The sequence below is a fragment of the Neopelma chrysocephalum genome, unplaced genomic scaffold (assembly GCF_003984885.1).
Source record: "Neopelma chrysocephalum unplaced genomic scaffold, ASM398488v2 Primary Assembly neopelma1_85, whole genome shotgun sequence".
NCBI lineage: Eukaryota > Metazoa > Chordata > Aves > Passeriformes > Pipridae > Neopelma > Neopelma chrysocephalum.
In genome coordinates, this window is record NW_020897747.1 from 2,551,661 (window position 1) to 2,572,841 (window position 21,181).

Genomic DNA, 21,181 nt, shown 5'->3' on the forward strand with positions numbered 1-21,181 from the left:
ACACTCAGTACAAACTGATGAAGAAAACCAGAGGTAACCAGGATTGTACTCAAATGTTACTCATGGACCTAATTATAACACATAACCCTCCTGACTGCCACCTAGACAACCCCAGTATTATCTTTTAATCCTAGAGCTCTCTCAGAAACAGTAAGTTCCAAAAACAAAGTCATCTGCCATCTGACAGGGAACACCCCATGCCTACCCATGCAAATGTACGCTGAGGTGCAAAGTTAGTTCCACAGCATTCATTCTACCAAGGAATTAAGGAGACGCTTTCGGTGTCAATCACTGTTATGCTTTCAGACTCAGGCTCTTTCAGAGAGACACACAAATCTTTCCCTTCCAAAAAACATGTGAAATGGAGGTGGGATCAGAGTGGCCTTATATACAGCCTATTTGCCACAAGATTCACAGAAAACTGGACATGAAAATTCAGCTGCTTCTGACAGAGGGTTAATAACTTTTATCTTCCCAAAAGTTGTCAATATCAACTAGATCATGGCCTACTTTGAGAGGACACATTGCCATGAATTTCATTATCCCTCTGCCCCCAAACAATGAGAAGAATTTCAACTGAACACACGGACTTCAGGCAAGTCATTGCTTACTGGACTGCAACACCCAGGGTAACCTGCCTGACACCCAGCTTTGTCCATGAATCTCTGCCAGCCATGGACCCACCAAACACCAGCAGCTACAAAATCCATCAGTGCAGCACACTCCTCTAGGCTCCTTGATGCTCTGTTCATTGATTCATTAGAACAGGGGGTAACATGAGGGGATTGAACTCCACCACTCCATTAGTCCTGTTTCCCTTCTCCCCTGTTAATTTCTGCATGAGTTTTCCCACTGTAAGATTACTTTGTTTGCACTGTAAAAATATTTATAGTGACCTTTTAATAAAGAAAATGACCATTATTTTAAACTTTTTCTTTGGATTATTTATTATTGTGTTGATACAATTAATTAATATCTCTGATTATTTTCCTGGGCATGTTAAGAGGTTATTTTTAACAAAGCTGTCCAGATTACCAGGAGGTGACGCTTAGATACGCCTTGTGTCTTGGAAGTTTACAGTTAGTAAAGAGGGGTTTTTGACAGTAGTGGTCAGGCACATAGCCTTAATATTATTAAGATATCTGACAAAAGGAAAAGGTTATCTGAACTTAAGTCAGATTGCACACAGAGAAAGGAATACAAAACGAATTCAATTCAGATTAATTTGCTTCTGATGCTTTCTGTCATTGGTTTTGGGTGCCTGAAACCCCCCCAAAAAACACTTCTACATGTTAGTAACTTCGATCCATAGAAGATTCAGAAATTAATTTCTTATTTCTTATTTTCAGCTTCAGGCCAATCCTCAAGGAAAAAAAGCAATCCAAAATATATACAGTGACAATGAGAATCCCGAAGAAAAAGATGCACAGAGAGGAAAACAGAGAATTCATTCTTTTAGAAGATGGCCATTGCTACTGATTCAATTCATGCCAAAGGTCTCCTATCACATCTGTCTCTGGGAATAGACTCATGAAGGTATTGTCTTTGCTCATAATATTCAATATTTTCTCAACTATTTGAAGAAAAAAAGAAAAATACCTCAATAAAAAAACTTTTAATATCTTTAGAAAGCAATAATTATACTTCCTTGATATACTAATGTATCAATGGAAGGTTAATTTATCCTTATTCTATGAAAACTGTCACTTGGCAAACAAAATCCAAGACACAGAATGACTGGCTGGTTTTATTCTACCAAGCTATGCTAGAAAATGAAAGACAAGTTTTTCAATATACAAGTGAAATATAATCTAAGTATGCACTTCAAAATATTTTCCTGAGTATATGAGTTGGCAAACAAGTTTGCCAATATTAACAGATTACTTGGCATTTTGTATATTCTACATCCAGCATTCCCACAATTTATTCAAATAAAGGTGATCAGGGTCATTCTCCTAATTTGCCAGAGAAATGCTGCGTTTACATGGGCAAAGTAGGGCTCTGGGCCAGGACTCATGTTTACTGAGACAAGAGTTCATTTAATGGAATTTTAGGTTTTATTATTATGTAACTAAATTTTTTGTCAGCACATATCAAAGTACTTAATGTAGGCTCTGTTACTGCAGTCAGAGGCAGGCAAGCAGACCCTTGCTCTCCAAGGAACCCTTTTTGACCCAAACTGATGAATCTTGGCATTCTCTGCACAGCCACTTCAGTCTCGTACTTAGAGCATCTGTCCACAATGACCTGCCAGGAGGATGGAGTTGCTCCTTTGCAATTCTGAATTTTAAGAAAGCCTTATTTAAATGTCAGGGAAGATGTAAATATTTATTAGATAGCCTTAGAAGAACATGATTTGATGGTGCTTTTCGTCATAATACTGCTGATGATCACTCCCTCAAGTCTCTTCAGAAGCAGCTAGGACTTTCCACATGCACCCAAGCAGCTTTTAAGAGGAAATGTAAGACTAAATATTCTGTTTTGAAATACTGCAAAATGATATGTATTATAGAATCAGGTTTTGTTGTGTGTTTTTCAATTTAGCATACATAATTTTCAGTTTTGCTAGTAATTCAGAAAGCTTTAACGCTTAATTAGTCTAAGCTTGGTAATTCAGCCAATGAAAACTAAAATGTTTAAGTTATATTAATTGTAAGCAATGTTAACAGTTAATTTTCTGAATGATGGAGCAACATAAAAACAAACTTGAGTAACATTATGATTAATTAATTGATTAGCTAGTTTCTGTTGAGAATTATATTCAATAAGAGTCTGTCAATACAAATTGCTATCAATTGCCACTTTATGAAGTGCCAAAAATAATGGGTTCAGGTACATACTAGAACCAGTTGTCATGAATGCCAATTTACCGCAGAGAAATGAATTGTTTATCACCTAATTTAATTTCAGACATCTAACTCACTTGTAATAACTCATTTTAGCATTGAATTTTCAAGAACTTGAGTGCTGTTAAAAGCAGCAGCTTGTTGTACTAAGTTTGCGAATTTAAATTCTTCTGTAAATAATTTAAAGCAGATTGTAACTCAATTTTGCCATTGATTACTTAGAAAATATTTAGCAATTGTATTCAACATCCTGACACCACCATTCCTCCCACTGGCAGCATGTTTCATCACAAGTGCTTGCCTACTGCTGCAGTTTTACACTTGAGTCTGTGCTTTCAATAACACTGGGATGGATGCAGTGTCCAATGTTGCTTCTGGCTGACTCAGCCAAAACACTTCATGGGGTCACTTAGGTCATGCATGTTAGCAGATATATCATATGTGGGGGCATTTAATACACTTAATTTCAGCATATCTGGACAATTTGATGTCCAGATGCTGAAGAAGAAAATGCAGAGAAGGTTCACAGCAGAGTGAATGGACAAAAAGTTCCTCTTGTTTGGGGCAAGTGAGGGGTTCTGTTCATCCTATGCTTTCTCCATCCTCTTTCTGAAGTCTTTTAGGTTACTTGATGGCAACTGAGAGCAAGGAAAGTTAAGAAAAAAAACAGTCTACTTGGAGCCTTGGAAAAATTATGCAAAACATCTTAACGGCTCCAAGGAAGCGGTCAGCTAGAAACAATTCAATACTTTTATGGAAAGACCTCCCCTTTCCAGATTTCCAACAGTCACTGAATTTCAGTTAGCAATGCCTAAGTCAAAATATGCAGTTCCACTAGAAAAACAAATTAAGATGGCATAATTATTTGAGTTTATTAATTTGCATAAAGCTTTACATCTAGGAATCATGTCAGTCCATGCCTACAATTGTACATATATGTTCTTGCAGCAGTTTACATTTTCTGGAAATCAATATACTATCAGCCTTTTTTCTTTACTTTGCAAACAAGGCATTGAAACCAATCAGTGTTCCAGCACACTTGCAATAGGTATCTGATAGAGTACTCCAAACTGTACTCACACTTGTCAAGTACTAGTGAGCATAAAGGTTACTGACAGTTCCACTGATTTACTGCAGCTGCCTCACACTAGTATGCAGTATACTCGTTAGTTGATGCAGATTGCTTTATATTTCAAAATAACTATAGCATTAATAGTCTCCTGTAATCTGTGACTTCAAGTAAGATCAACCATAGTTGAAAACAAGCAGTAATAAACTAAAAGGTTTTGAAAGACTTCTCAACTTTAGTAACATGAATTGTTATAATAATAATTAAAAAAAGAAAATCCAACAGCAAAGGCTTTGAAATGTCACCTCAAAAAAATAGGTCAGACTCTTACTTCCTATCCTCTTTTTTACAGCATGAAAGGCTGTCTGTGTTTTGCCTCATGACTTTTCTCCTTATGGGAGCTTCCATAAATCATTTCTGTTAGCAAAAAGGAATTCATTGACTAAGCCTATCCTAGAGCTAACAGACTGAGCTTCCATTGGGAAGATGCTGCAGGCTGAACACAGATGTTGACCAACCTAGTTAAAAATTTAACAGCACATAACCAGCACTACACTAGCATCACTGTTTATTACATGCCACTCAAAACTTCTTCCTAAGTGAGGAAGTATTTTAGACTTAGCTTCAAGTCAGACTAATACCAGAACATTTTACCTCAACTCAAAATTCTTTGTTTCTCTAAGACTGACATTTCCTTCCCCAAGAACATTAAATGGATTCTCTGAGATAGTCTTGCTCTTAGTGTTCCAGGAACAGCTTAGGATAACCAGCCTCAGGGAGTCACTGTTCTTTCCATGACTGCTTTGGAACACCCTACACTGCTGTCAGTGTACAGCAGAGCAAGGACAGATTACAGCAGTCCATTTCAGAAGCAGACCATTGCAGAACAGGTGTGCCTTATCACTTTAACTTTGCAGACATACAACTGAAACCTCTAAAACTTCAATTCAAAAAGCTTGTCAGATAGAGTTATTTCGACCATGTTCAAGGAGCCTTTGGTAAGAAAAGATATAATCCTTTTCCTCGAGGGTTACTTTTGAACAAGATTGTTTCAGTGTTTTGCTGTATGGATCCACAGCTACACTAACACAAATGAGGAGGTAATCAGAGATGGGAACTTCTTAATTTAATATCATTACCTGAGCTAACACCTCAAATATGATAGGTGCTGTCAGGAATCAAATCCCACCTGTCAGCAAGTGTTTGATTGCCGAAAGGCAGGGGAAAATAGGGTACTTGACATTTTCCTTTTAGGAGGGAGGATCAATTAAGAGTTTATATATTTATTATAACCACACTTAAAACATTAAAGGAAGATTATCTATATTCACTAAATCAAGATAATAGTTTAGTAGACTTAAAATGCACTCCCCATCCCCTCAGTATTTTGTGAACTTAGAAAAAAACACTTAATGCTTCAGTTTTGAAATTGTTTGGAAGAAATTTTCTGTAAAGAAACATGGTCATGCTTCACTAATTAAATTCCTACAAAATTAGAACTACAAGAATTTGCAATTACATCAGAACAAAAAAAAGTTGTATTCCAAGGTTGCAAGACATTAGCACATGACCAAAAACCCATGAGCAGATCTTACTTTCAGTTCAGCACCAGAACTGACTGATCCAACTAATAGTATACCTTAAAATACAGGCAGGTTATAATAAATTGTATTTATGATGAAGTATCAACTAGTAATTCTATTGGCATCCTGTAATAACTGATACTTGAGTCCATACGATCCATTACTTTAATCATTACTAGGGAATAAAGTCTTTCTAATAGAGCTTTCAGATTATAAATAACATTGATCTGTACGAAATTGTTATTTACCATTGATGGACACTATGTAGCAAGACAACTTTAAGGAAGATATATGCATCACAATTCATCACAGCTGAATGCAAGGTCCTACTTAAAGAGAGGATGTCATTCATCCTTAAGGGGGAACTGGGAAAGGGAGTGCAGGGATGTTTTTATACAGTATTTGTAAGATTATGTTCATTTTTGACCAGAACCCTACCAAGCATGAAGCATTAACAAAACCACACCAGTTTCTGATTAACTCTCAGATTTCATCCTTTGGCACCAGTCCTAGTCCACACAAGGGAGACAAAAAATGGAGAACTACACTGCATTCAGAGAAGAGCTCCAGAACAAACTGTGGTCTGGGAAACATGCTTTGCAGTGATGACAGCTCTATTTGCTTTACTGAACAACTTCTAAAAGACTGTAAATCAAAATCTACAAGTACTGATAAAAGTACAAGGCTCTGAGACCACTTTAATAGACAAAGACAAAACAACCTTAAGTGGGTCTTTAATTTATCACAGCTCAAGTCCATGCATTATTTTTAATAGATTCATAAAACCAGGTGAAAAGGATTAACCACTGGAAGACTCCAGATCCATATCCAAAAGTTCAGTTGTTACTGAAGTTGTCTAGAAATGAGAATTGTCTAGAAATGAGAAAACTATGATATTTGTTTCTCCCAGCCACCCACTCCCTGAAAAAAATAAAAACAAACCAGCAAATAACTGCTTTTTACCGACACCTAAGTCCAAAACCAAATAAATTCCTGTTGATAAACCAAGAAACTTTTACACATGCAAAATTTACTGCAGTCTAAACAGAGTTAATGGCTTCAGTGTTTATGTCTTACATAAATACATGCATGAATACAGAAGTAAACATTCTTCTGCTAAAGTTTCCTATAGAACAGTGAAAACTTCAGGACTAATTACACCTAAACAAAGCAAAATTTTGTAATCTATTTTTATTATATTTCTAGGGAGAGAGACGAAATTTTTTATTCTAACTTGAAGGGCAATTTGTGAATTACACATTACAATAGTACAACTGGATTACAGGCTTGGACATCACTCGGTGCAGAGATTAGAAAAGCCATCCCCATTTTCTGTCTCCCAGGACAGCAACTGAGGTCACAGGTCATTTTTGGACCAAATTTGTTGAGATCAAGAAACCTTTTCTCTACAATAGCAGAGCCACAGCTATGACAGCAAATGACAAGAGCAGCCCACAGCCTTACATTCAGGTCATAGAAACGATTCTCTGACTGCTGGCTGATGATGGCCTGGAACACCCATCTCCTCTATTTTCAGTGACTGTCTGAGGCAATGAACTACTGTACAAAGTATAAACACAGCAACCCTCTATCTGTTCTTTGAGAGCAGAAGCATAATCACCTAACTCCAGGAGACCATTTTTAGATGTAAATCCTGACTTGACAGAAGTAGATTTCTGCAGCCTGTTTTAGGTACTTTTGAAGAGGCATCCCTTTTCAGTATTCCCTGTTGGCTCTGCTCCACACATGGCTCTGGATTCAGTTCTGAGTCAGGCATCTAAAAATGGATTACTACAGCAATAGGCACTACAATAGCAAAATCTTCTGGGAGAAATTTATCCCACCACTTCATTCTGTGTTTTTAAATTGACAACACATTTCTGAATGAGTTCTAGTTAAGCCTTGTATTTTTAGGAAAATCTGTAGTAATTACTGGGTTATATTTTATGACCTCTGTTATGCTGAAAGCCATATCTAGATTGAAGATGGAAAGGACCAATATAAATACATTTATGAGCAGGCCACTAGATGGGGAACAAAAAAACCTAGGCTTGCTTCCAATTTTTCTCTGCCAGTTTTTCTGTGTGTAGAGTGGGATGGATATCTACTAATATATAAGAAGCATTTCTAAATTTAAACACGAAAATAAGCATCATTTACTAATAGATTGTTTCAAATAGTTACAAGGTTATTGAAATACTGTAATATTTGCTTTCCTTCAAGGGTTCTCATCTGCATTGCTCAGATTTTGCTACTTAAATGATGCAAAACTATAAATCAGCAAAAGGACATTCACACTTCAGGAAGCTTGACTCTGTACCTCAAACACTAACTCAACTTATTAAAATGACTCTTAGATAATACTGGAGTAAATTCACTTTGTTAGTTGTGACACTTAAGATAATCTGGAGCATTGCCAGCATTTCAGAAACTTTGGAGCCGCACCATTAGTACAGTAGTAACTCAGCTCCACATTATAAGGAACGAAACATGAAATATAACAGTGTTAATTTTCTCTGAACATGCAAACACAGCAATGGGAGACTTCAGGTCATGTTCATAGAGCAGGAATATTTGTTCCGCTACAAAGAATACCTTTTATTCCTTTGAAATCACTACTCTTAATCCGAATCCATCACATGTAGAAATACCTATGACTCCATTGCAAGTACTGCTGAAAAAAAGTTACATCTTCTCAAATACATCTGTTTAAACAGTATTGCAATTTATGAGGAAACTACTAAATTTCATGCATTCATTTTAATAGAAAATCTTTAATCCTAAAAAGGACTATACAGTTTATCTTTATGCAAACAGATTGAAAAATACTTTACTAAAAAAAAAAAAGAAGTTACTCGGGTTTTCTCCTCAAAGTTAGTAACAAAGTCTTATGAATTTTAAGAGATTTCAGAATGCTAGAAGTATTGATATTGTTCTCCCTTTACTCTATTCAAGTGTGAGATTCCTAGAAAACAATTGTTAAAGAATCACATTCAAAAATCATAGGCACAACTGACTGTTGTCACTAAGATGCTATTGAACATAGCCAGGTATGCAGTAATTCTGCATTTTAATCTAGAGTTTCTAGAAGTTGAACACAGAATCATAAACTCAGTTACCTTTTCACACGAAAAATTAAACAGGATTGCACTATGGTTTTCCTATAATAAGCCTACATTGTGTCTTTTAACATCAGAGAGGATGCCTCACTCCTGCACAAAGCAGCAGTTTGTGTTCACATATTTCAAGCTTATGGCCCTTTGTAGCAGTGGACTGCATCCATACCATACCTACCTGTGTGCAGGTTCCCAGGACTGTAACAATAGCTCCTCCACAGCCTTCCTATGACCCATCCCCTCCAAAATGCAACATCTTTCTCACTCACCTGCGCTACACACATTTTGTGATCACACTTATTGCAGGTCATAGCTCTTAATTACAACTCTCCACCCTTTTATTTATAAAAATAAAAGCGGGTAAATTGAATAAATTTTATTCACAAGATACTCCACATATCCACTGGTTTTAGAGACTGAGATAATTTACCTTCTGGTATCAATCAGCTATTTGATAATGAATCTCATGTAACTTTGGAAGGGAAAGATCTGGATCTCCACTCAGTGTGGGAAGCCTCATTCCCACATGATTTCATAGATCATTTCCAAGGCCCACATATCACAAGGTCAGTGATACATACAAGGCTTTATAAGCAGCAAAGAATTTTTAGAGACTTGAGAACAATGATTTCATTTGTAGCCCTTTTAAAAAGACAAAGCTGGTACTGTCTGAATCACTGAGAAAACAACCAGAGGTGAACCAAACCGCCATTCCCTTTATCAGCAGTGGGGAAGACGAGTCAACAAGGATGCATAGGCTTTCTTTAATTCCATGAATATTCCATTAGTCCTTATAAAATACTACTGCTGAAGGTTCACTAAAGCAATCAATTTTCAAAAGTTTTCTCCATCTTAAAACTTACTTTACAAGCATCATTTTCATACTATATTCTGTGATAGAAGAGCTTATATAGGAGTGTAACATAAGAGTTCATTTGGCCTTACATCTCTGATAATGGGCACTTTATGAAATATGAACTTCCTTATCTGTGATATATTATCTTTTGCTTGAAATATGGCTAATTACTGTCATTCATTAGAGATGAGACATTTGAGTATCATTTCTCGTGTCACATTGACTTCAAGTTGCTTATGATTGCTTTAAATTAGTGACAGTGAATTTCTGAATACAAATTTTAGAAGATTCACTATGCACCTCATAATTATTAATACATTGTCTTAACTGACATTTCCAACTGAGGAAAAGGGTACCAATACTAAAACTTAATAAATTCATTGCCACATTCATTGTAGATTAAAATATCTATAGAAGCAGATCAGTGTTTGCATTAGTAACATCAGGTCATAGACAAAGGACAGTTTCTCAATTTGTAGCTTAAACAATTAATTACTTTTACTTTAAGTATTTGTATACAACTCTGTACATTCACTTTCCAAGATAACCACTTTTCTATTTCAAAAGCTGTTTTATATCATATACTGAAGAGTTTGCTCCCAAGACAGAGATACAATAATCACACAAGTAGCTCTGTTTGTAAATTCTATCACAGTGCAACCGACTATAAAATTGTTCCTTCTGAATTTAATGCATATCCATAACTGCAGCTGCCTACTTTCTTTTAAGTCAGATGGACTATTTTCCAAAGGACAGGACTTCACGTGAATATGTTTAGAAGATTAGGACATGCATTACATTATCTACAGCTACAAGTTAACATATAGCAAATATTGTCACTAAATATGGCTTATCTGTTGAAAGAATTGAAAAAGAAGAGATGGTAGTTAGAAGACAGATTTGAAGGATACTACTAAACAAGGGCTCAGGCTCTATAACCAGCTCTGCTGTGAATGCAATTAGAGCTTATTTTTAACACACTGACTCTTTTGTTCATATGGTTTAGTGATCTAACATGTTTAAGAGAAAGGTATTTCAAATGACTTTACAATACCTAAGAGTACACAATTCCATCATGCCTGGTTGATAACCAGAGCCATTACTAAGATACAGTTTATGTTATTCAGATGCTTGTATGTATCAATTATATTTGTTAACACACCTGTTGACTTAAAATATACAGTCTAGATTCTTAAGGACTGAAATGTGTCAATAAATCACTGAAAGAAGATGATGCCTTCTTTCAGTGGGGGGCTGAGACTCTTTAATTAGTCAAATGAATGTATCTATTCCAAAAAAGAGGTACCATCTATTTAAGTAAAACTTTATTAAAATAAAGAAGAATGGCCAGCCTATTCCAGAGAGGCTTCAGAAAAAAAATAGTCACATGCCCTAAAAAGAGATGATTTTTAACAGTAGGCTCTCTTACAGTGCAGCTGGCAAACACAAATAAAAAAACTATGATTCATGTTACCAAAAAAAAAAAAAAAAGGAAAGAAAAATCAAGCAAACAAAATCAGACATAGAGAGATAAAAAAAACCAACTTTCTCATTTACTCTTAGTAATAGGAACTACTTTCTCTTTTGTTTCTTCTTTAAAATAGCATTACCAATTTGCACAGTATAGGAAGCAGCTTTAATACAGTTCCCCTTAACTTTAAATTGAACTCCAGCCAAGGTATCCTGCATTAAAAAGAGAAAGAAAAGAAACTTTTCCTCCCGCAGCTCACCTCATTTCCAGGATGCTTTCCATGGTAAACTATTGCTGTTCACACAAAGTTCTTCCAGCAAAACCGGTACCAGCCTTTCTCAGGAGAGCCTGCAAATATGGTGTTTATTGGGCTCTAAGTTTTTACAGCTCTATAATTGGCCACAGCTGAGGATAGGTAAGGGCCTGCGAGTGGGATCTTCAGTAATCCTTTCTGGGTTGGTACCCTGTGAACTATGTCTAGTTTATCACAAAGCCTCTAGACCAAAAAACATTAAAAACCCACCCCAAACTCATCTCATATCGGAGCCACAGACTCACAATGGTGTTTTGTAACTGCACGTGTACTGCCAAAATTTAAAGATATCCTTTAAAAAACACTGGGCATAGTGTACAGCGGTACACATTGCAACTACTAAAATATAAAGCCAGGAAAAAAAGAAAGGAATTTAGGGGTGGCATAAGAAGAAAAGCTCAGGAAATGTGTCTTACCAAGAAATACCAGCAGAAAAACACTGACCACTCTTACATGAAGCTACTGAAGGAAGTGCCTTTACAGCAGTTCTTTGCTTACACTAACATCAAAGCTTTTCTAGTCAATGCAAGAACTTTATACCCAAGTTTTTCCCACACATATAAAAAAGCCCAAAATCCTGAGAAATATGGATTTTGGGTTTTGCTAATGTTTTACATCTGGTTGAGTCAGTAGAGAGAACATATAGTACCCACAGGAGAGAAATAATGACTTGGGGAACCACTTAAACTAATTGGATTTAGACAACTCCACAGGACCAGATGGGATACTGGGAACTGACTGATTTGAGAAAATGCTACCATCTTTGACTGGTTGTGGTGATCACCTAATATTCCTGATCTCTATATAAAGGCAAATGTTACACATACTTTTAAGAAGGAAGATCTGGGAAAATTCAGACTGTTCAACCTAAGCTGCTTCCCACCATCCTCAGAAAGACTATGACGGAAACTCCCCTAAAAGCCCTGGCTGAGCAGGCAAAGGACAAGAATTTGATTAGAAATAGTCATCATGGATCTATGAAAGACAAAGTTTGCCTCACCAACCTAGTTAATTTTGGTAATGGTGGCTCAGTGCAAGACAGCAGTGCATGATGTTAACCTTGACTTCAGCAAGACTCTTAAAGAAGTCTTCTATTGTATCTTCGCAAACAAAACAGCGAGTTACAGGTAGCCTAGGCATTAGAAGAAAAGTCTGGCAGCACAGGATTTGTTCAGTCTTAAAAGGAGAAGCCTAAGTTGGGATCTTATTGCTGACTCTGATAATGCCATCCTTTTCTGGCAGGGATAAGACAATGGGCAGTAGAAAGAAGTTTCAAGAAAGGAGACTCTGATGAAATATGAGGAAAAGGCTTTTCACAGTGACAGAAGTCAAACATTTGAATAGGGACAGTGAGTTTGCAGAATTATATTCCTTAATAATATTCAAAACACCATCAAACAGGGCCTTAAACAATCTCACCAAAGGTGGCTTGACTTTGCTCTGGGATTTGGCTCATCCCCAGCCTCCTTGACTGATGCATGACTACAGGAGCTTCCTTCCAACCTAAATTATCTATGATTCCATTGTGCATGATGAATGCTATTTTTGAAAGATTAGATTTACTGCCTAATTCAAATTCAGTAAGTGAAAATATTGAATTTCAGCTTAATATGGACTCTCCAAACAAGGATCTGTTTCTTGGTCCTATTAATGTAAAGACTCTAAAACAGCTGATGAGAAGATGAGATCTCTAGTTCTGTAAATACTCAGCTAACAAATAGCTCCATTTGTCTGTCAGAAGTGCTCACTATGTAACAAACCTAGTGATCATAATCTTAGAACAGAACGGTGTTTGGAGAAGATCTGCATACAAGAGAAAAACTGGCTAGTTAAAAATGGACGAGACAGGTGAGGAGGGGGAAGCATATGGAAGACCCTATAATTACACAGAAGATGTACCAAGCAATGATCAATTATAACCCATTGTACAGAAAAGCTTTTGAATTTCTCTTTCAGTCCTAGCTCTCATTAAGTAGCATTTCTGAATAATGCTTTCTGCCTTTTCCCAGTTGATTTAAAATTGTTGCCCCATATTCTGGAAGATAATGAGTTCATTTCACTATTTTCACCTCTTAGGGTGACTTCAGTTTTATGATATATTTGGACTTTTAAAGCCCTTCTGAAAAAGTATCTGAAATAGAGTAACACAGTATACCTCGGCAGCAAAGGCTATTACAGCAATTGCTGTAAAAACATTGGCTATACCCTTTGCTTCCTGTGCTGGCTTTCTAAAGAATATAAATTCAGGGTTTCAGACCTTATCCTCAAGACACTCAGTGGCTGAGACGGCACATCTAAAACACTGCCTGAAGTCTGTAATCAAACCTTTCTCTTTATTTTTTTCTTTTTTTTCTCATCTTGTACAATGGGACTTTTCGGAACAAAACCAATTCCAAGTATTACAAGAGATGTAAGGTCCTTTGGATTAAGTCACTTAGGTTACTGAAATATTACCTAGTCTTCATACTTTCACAAACTTCCCTATCCTTTACCCCAAATCCTAGGTAAGTTTCTCTGACTTTGCCCTCTCTCATATAAATGCAAACATAAACGAGTACATCAAAAAAACCCAAAGCATGACATCACACACTAAATGCACTGGTTTTATGCCATTTCCAGTTGTGAATATTAATGGCTATATGAAGTGCTTATGCACATTTTAGCACTATATCAAGGCTTCAGAAAATATGGTTTGGGTTGCATGCAAATTTTATCAACGTATTACCTAGTGAAGAGGTCATGTTGGGAGAGATATAGAAGCAGTCTTGTGTCATTTCATGGGTGTATATTTTGTGCATTTTAATGTACAGATAATTGTTGCTCACAAAGCATTAAACATCTTCTTGCATTGCCCCACACTAATTATGGCTTTCCTTCTGGGCCCTGTACTGTTTGAGTATCCCTTCCAGTTCTTTTCTTACTTCCTTTTCACCTTAAGCTGTTACATCTTCATAGAATTAAAAATCACTAATAAGATAGACATCTGGGTTAGTTTGTTTAAATACTTCTTTAGCTATTTATTTTGCAAAATAGTGGCAAACTGGTTATAAACTGTTGCTAGATGAAGACACACTGTACTTTCCTCTCATTTCATTGAATATTGTCCAATAAAGTGTCCTAATGGAATAGAAACAAAGGCTGTAACTATTCTGGAGAAAAAGAAAATTTAATATTCAGATTGTAGTACTTCTTCTATCACTTAATTATACTGGAAAATGTGAAAACTAAAATATTTTCTCATTTAAAAAAAATATATTTCTGCAATTACTCTGCATTTAACCATACACACAAATCCACTATTCCTCAACAAATCCATCAGAGTAAGTATAGTATTTCACTACTCTCATTTTAATGGTACATTGGCAAATATATGTTGTGCTGCATTTGGGCCTGGTGCAACTCTACCTTTCTTAAGTTCAACAAGTGAGTGATGGGAGAATGTAATTCAAATAACATTCATGACTGATCCCTGAAGGTACATAGAAGTACATGACAGTAACTTTTGGAGACTATTTTTTATGTTTTTCTGACTTTATTTATAACAAAATGGTAATATTTTCTCTTTTTTTAATAAAATATTTTTCATGAAAAATAAATAGAAAAGAAAGACACACTTTACAGCATCCATATGCCCAGAGGGAAATGATCTCACTGGATCTCATTGCCAAACTCATGTCAGTGACTCTTGGTATATTTAGTGCCGATCTTAAAGTGTGTCCTACACTTGTGTGTTTGGTGTTGCAAAACATAAATTATGTTTGTGAGTCATTGGATAATGCTCTTTTCTGCTCATAAAATGATATTTAAATGTGCTCAGAAGGGTATTTGATTCCTTCTGACTCCTACAACTTCAAAATTTTCTCCATATAAAATAGATTGTTTGCCTACTTTTCTAACAGCCCAATGACTTTTCCTTTAATAACCATTAAGTTGTTTGTAGAAAAGAATAATTTTATTTATTAACTCTGTCTTGCTTATACATCTTTTTTAAAGGCCTAAACAGTTGAGACAAGAAGCTGACAGCAAGTGTCTCTATAAACTTCCCAGTTTCTTACTGAAAGCTGGATAATAAAGATAAGAAAAAGGTCATCTTGCCAAGGATATAGCACAAAGAATAGCACTTGGAAAGGCAAAACTCTACTTTCAATAAAATTCCAATAAGATGAATATATATACCAAAGACAAAAAAAAAGAAAGTTTTATTTCTTAGGTATCTGTTAAAAACTTTACTGCTCCAAACTAATGAACAATAATGTTTTACAGTCTTTGTTATAGTAAGCTCTAATAGATTTGTAAAGTACACTACATTTATAGCTGGAAGAGATCACATATCACAAATACTGCCCAATTTTTAAAGGAGATAGCCCCGATACAAACCTACTGATCTTTCCAATTTCACTGCAATCTAGCTGGCTTTTTAACTTCTACTTTACTTCAGTGTCTAGTTTACTGCAGTATGCCATTCATAATCTTTTGATTTCCAAAAGAAATTGTATAAGGAGAAGGTTCCTTTCAGGATCATTAAAGAACATTACAATTGGGCCTAAAATCCTGATTAAACCTACTCACTTTTCAAAATCTAATATTTTGCTATTTTCTGTTATGAAAACTCTTGAGATAATTACGGAAAATAACACCTTATACAATGTTTCTGCCTCTGCTTTGCTAAAGCCAGTGAATGGAATCCATGCCCTATAACTTACATAACCAGCCTCCTCCTAGTGTCTTTTAAAATTTGAGTTACTCACACCAAAGAAGTGATCTAGTCTGCCTGTAAGTACTCCCACACCTTCCTGAACAATCAGCGTAAATCTGGAAACTGTCTTTCACAATGTGCAGGGGAAGAAATAGGACTTCTCCTCTTCCTCAGCACAGGAAGTACATGGACCTGTTAGAGTGGGACCTCTGAAGGGCCACAAAAATTATAAGAGAGATGGCACACCTCTCCTATGAGGAAGGCTGAGAGTTGAGATTGTTCAGCCCAGAGAAGTGATGGCTCTCGAGAGATCTTTAAGAGAGCTTATAAGAACCATGGGGACAAACTTTTTAATAGGGCCCATAAGCGAGAGACAGCAGAACAGTGGGGGCTCGTGCTTTACCTAAACAGGAACAAGCTCTATCCTTCTGCTTGACATTGAACCACCACACAAACAGGAATTCAAGAGTCACGATGCCTAATGCACAGCAGGAAGAACCAAAGTTGGACACTGAGATGGAAAGAGAATACTCTGCAGCTCTGGATCCTGCCCACAGGGAACATTTTACATCTGCCCCCTTCCAGAGGACTGGCCAGGTCATCCAGGCAGTCAGACTCTCCCTAATCTGTTCTGCTTTCACCATCTGATTAATCCTTGTAGGTGTAAAATTAAGAGCGTGCTCCCACAGAATGCCTGGGGCTATATAGGTGTAGTACCCCTCAGGCTCAGGGCTTTCCTACCTCATGGACAAATGCTATTCTCACTATATTATTGTGCAAAAGGTTCCTATCTTCAGTTTAGTTGTAGTCCTGACCAGAGACAATATTTCAGTCTTTTCTGTGGACTCAGGCAAAGCTTAGCTAATAACTCTGAAAGCTTAGTCTGTTGAACAAGTAGGAAAGTGCCTGCTCAGTTGAATACTCTTGGAAAGAAAGGAAATTGGACGGCTGTCCGAAGTTTAGGTGAAGGTTTAGTCATCTGCTGTCCCGGACAGGGGTGTTGCCTTCTACACAGTGAATTGATATTCACTTCAGACACAAATTCAGCTTGATAGATGCTATAGAATGATAAAACTTCAGTGAAAATCGGCATAACCTATATGATTACCTAACAGTACATGCAGATTGTCAAGTTTTGTGAAGAAAAGCAAAGGCAGTGCACTTCTGTCTACTGCAGTTTCAACATGTATTGTTAGCAGGTAGATCTTGACTACAGAGCTAGAAAGCAGCATGATTGTAAAGTCTCTGAAGCAAGGCTAAGGACTACAAGTTGCTAAATACAAACAGCACTCTACAGCACCTAGTTCCACCTGGAAACATGGGAAATAGCTGATGAAAGATTACACTTTCTGTATCTACTTCTTCTTCTCCTTTCCTTTTTAAGAGAGAAATGTCCTAATTTATAGGTGAGAAATACTTTCTGACCTAAACCAAGAAGAATGCTAAGAAAATATATGTAACTAAAAAGAGCAGCATGTCAGAGAATGGCATGCACAAATCAGGTTAACAGAAAGGTCCAGTCAATTAAACAAAGAAAAAATTCCATCTGTGTGCTTTTTAGTTATGCAGATAGCACAATTATTTCCATACTTTGTTATGTTCAGTTTAAATAGTTCTGGAAATATCTCCTTGTCATGGATTTGCTATCCAAAGGGAAGATTCCCCTGAGCAAGCCTTGTTCAAAGACAATCCTACAGGTACTTATATATATATATACATACATTTTGCTTTTGTATTCACTGAATGCTGTACCTGTCTACTTTATGAAATAATATTTTCAAAAATTGAATTTATTAAAGGTACAGTGTCTTTATTTATAACAGACATATATAAACACTTCTGCTTGAAAATAATCAGAATAATTATTTTGATACTTTGAATTTGCAATTCTGCATCATACAACAATTTAATACTTGTATTCACAGCATGCCAATAGGACTGAAACACCTACATTTAGCTGGCAAGCAAAAATTCTTACTAATTTTTCCAACTGAGCATGAAATTTCTTGGCAATTTTATTCAACACAAACAATTTCTGTAGTCATCTGATTATGCAATACATGTGCCAAATAAATTTTGTGAAGTGGAAAGATGCATTTTATCAAAAAACCTGAACAAAATCAGGTTTTTCAAATTAATTGTGAATATACAGATCCTACAGCTCATACGCTAATAAGCAAAGGCTTTACTCTCCTGTTAGGATGAAATATTAAGACATTGAACTCCATCTAGACAAATATCCTATACATCACATTTAAAGTATTCTTACAATGTCTGTTTGCCCAAGAAGGTAGATTGACTCAACAGAAATAAACAAGCAAACCAGAGAATACAGGGATTGAAAATATTTTTCCTGCAAATTTAGAGACTGAATACATTCCAAAACTGATCTAGAATTTTAAAAAACTTTCTTTAAGTTAAGGACTCATGCAAAACATCAACAGGTTTTAAGGTGTTAGTGTATATTTTAGCAATAACACACACACAAAATTATGAAAAAACATGTGGCTTATTCCAGGCAACATTTCTCAGACTATTTTTAGATTACCCATATGCCAGAGAAGAAAAATATTACTTAGAAATCTTAAAATACTGTTAATGTGATTCTGTGCGAGGAATTGAACATCTATACACTTTACATTGAGTTAGTATACACAACACACAAAAAAATCATAGCTGTGACCCGTATGGATGACCAGCTAGGTTGTTTGTTCCGGGTTTTTTCTGAATTTGTTCTGAATCACAGGCTCAGAACATTCACACATTGCTAGACATAAATTTAAAGAGAAGCAACAAAAATCTCATGCAAATGTAAAGATGCTTAACTGGGCAGAGCTACACTGTTGCATATAACCACTAAATGAGGAATGAAATAGTTTGAAATCTAAAATTCTTATTTCATGAAAAACAGTTCATATAAGGAAGGAGGTAATGCAAACCAAATAATGCTGCTTTGGGGTAAATGTTTTTCTCTAGTGGAATAACCACCAAATGTGAATTTTGCATATGGTATAACATCCCTTGCACATGGTATCACAAAAGAATACCCAAGATGAATCAATCAATTGGAAAGAATATTTGAAAGTAAGATTTAAAATACAGTGACTCAATAGTTTAGAAGAAAGTTTTCAAGACGAACAGGACTGAAGGAGTGGGCAGAGAAGGCAGTGAGCCATCAAGGTCGAAGTGAAGCACAAGATAATGGAGTTCTTGAGGCAGTGGACAGCAAATTTAACATGATCTTTGAGTAATACAGAAAAGCAGAAAATGTGATCCAATATAGATTCTTCTCCTCAGTGTCAGGTGTATCATCTAACTACAATTTTCTGAGATCTAGTAGTCTAGGATGCACAGATTTTGAAAGGCTATAAAAATGGTAATGCACTGGTTAAGACAAAAATAATTACATCATTAATACAGACTTCAAGAAGAATATTGAAGATATTCCAGAATGGATGGAGATCATGTTTGGCAGGCCTACAGTCAGGGAGAGACTGGGGGCAGAGATGACTTAACAGTTTCTGATCTTGCAAGAAAACTGAGGACATAAGTCAATGAATATAACAGCAAAAGTGAAAAGAAGGGTCATAAATATTCAGTAACAGAAAACTAACACTGCAATGAAGGTAATTAAAGTGTTCAAACAACAGAAATGGAATGTTTTCAGAGAATATGAAGAAGGAAGAACTAGGCAGCAATCAGAATAGTAATAAAGACAGAGCTGAAAGGAGGTGGCTAATGCAGCTATGGTACATGGTACCTGAGAAATGTTTGTCCATACTGTTCTAAAAAGCTTCCAATAAAAGAAATTCAATCACCTCCCCAGGCAAGTGCTTTCAGTGATTCAGTTTTAGTATGAGACGCTTTCCCTGATACCTTCCTAAACCTTCCCTACTACAATTTAAGTCCATTACACCTTTGACGCCTGCAGTGCACGCCAAGGAGATGGTTGCCCTCCTGATTGCTACTAACCTTTTGCATATTTGGGAGTTATTATTCTGACTCCTTTCAATAGTCTACTCCAATTTTCTTGACTTTTCGTTGTAGTTCTATTTTCTAAGTCTCTGATTGCTCACATTGTTCTCATCTAGATTCTCTCTCCTCTGGTCCTCCTTGAGCTACAGCATACAGCTCAAGGCTCTAGCATGCCTTTTAAGTAAGCAAGACATGCAAGTATAATGGTCTTTGATTGTTCCTATTGATAAATACATATTGCTTTTATGGTCACTGGAAACAAGCTGACCATTCTAGGGACAATTGCATCGTTATCTTAAATAAATTATTACTTTTTTACAAGAGGAGAGAAGTTATCCTCTGATACTGAGACTAAAATTAGGAACTGAGAATATCATGGGGCAATCTGATGATCTGTACCAAAGAGTTGGAAAGAGTCTGTTCCTTGACATGAGACATTACGTCAGCAATATAATGCAGGTGCAATCCTGGTGAAATATATAACTAGTTTCTTTTTGCACAAAATATTAAGGTATGCTTAGGTTGCATTTTCAAAAATTATTCACTTTGGTTTATTCAAGTTATTCAAGAAAATGAACCCACCTTAACTGTTTTTATTTGTGAACCAAGCTAAAAAGTCTCTTTATTGGCAGAAGAAGCCAGCAACACAGCTTATTAATAGATACTTCAATTACTTAAACTCCACAAACTTCTAGTACAGGATTTTAATGGGTTTTGGTAAGTCACTCTGATTTCCATTAGCAATTCTTTGTATAACGATAGCTGCTGATGTCAATGCACACCTTCCAATTTTTTTACTCAAATAAATGAAAAATAATGGCTGATCTTTGCTTCATACATATCAAAAGTGCCTGAAATTCAAAACTTATTTAATGTGTCATAAATATTACTTACTAGAGAATATTACTTGCTAGAGAAAGAACTAGATTTTTTTGAAATTCAAAATTCTTGACATCATCTTACCTTGTCAGAAGTAGAGAAAAGTCTAATAACTGTAACAATTCTAGGGGAAACGCAGTAACTTGATGGGAAAATTATTGAAAGATTTACTGTGTGCTTTTCTGCAGAACTAATTGTGAAAGAACATTGATTTATAAAAAAAAAAAAGAAAAGACATCCAAGTAATACTGTAAAGATATCAAATGGATGATCATCATAAGACTAAATCTCCATTTGGTTCTTGGTTCTTATGCAGGCAGTGACACATCTCTCTTCACTCAACAGACATAGAACAGTAGATGCTGCTGTCCAGAGAC

General features: G+C 35.9%; 1 protein-coding gene across 6 annotated transcripts in view; it reads right to left on the reverse strand.

Moving 5' to 3' along the window:
* ATRNL1 (attractin like 1) overlaps positions 1–21,181 on the reverse strand; it is a 531,556-nt gene that overhangs the window by 100,563 nt on the left and 409,812 nt on the right. The window lies entirely within an intron of this gene.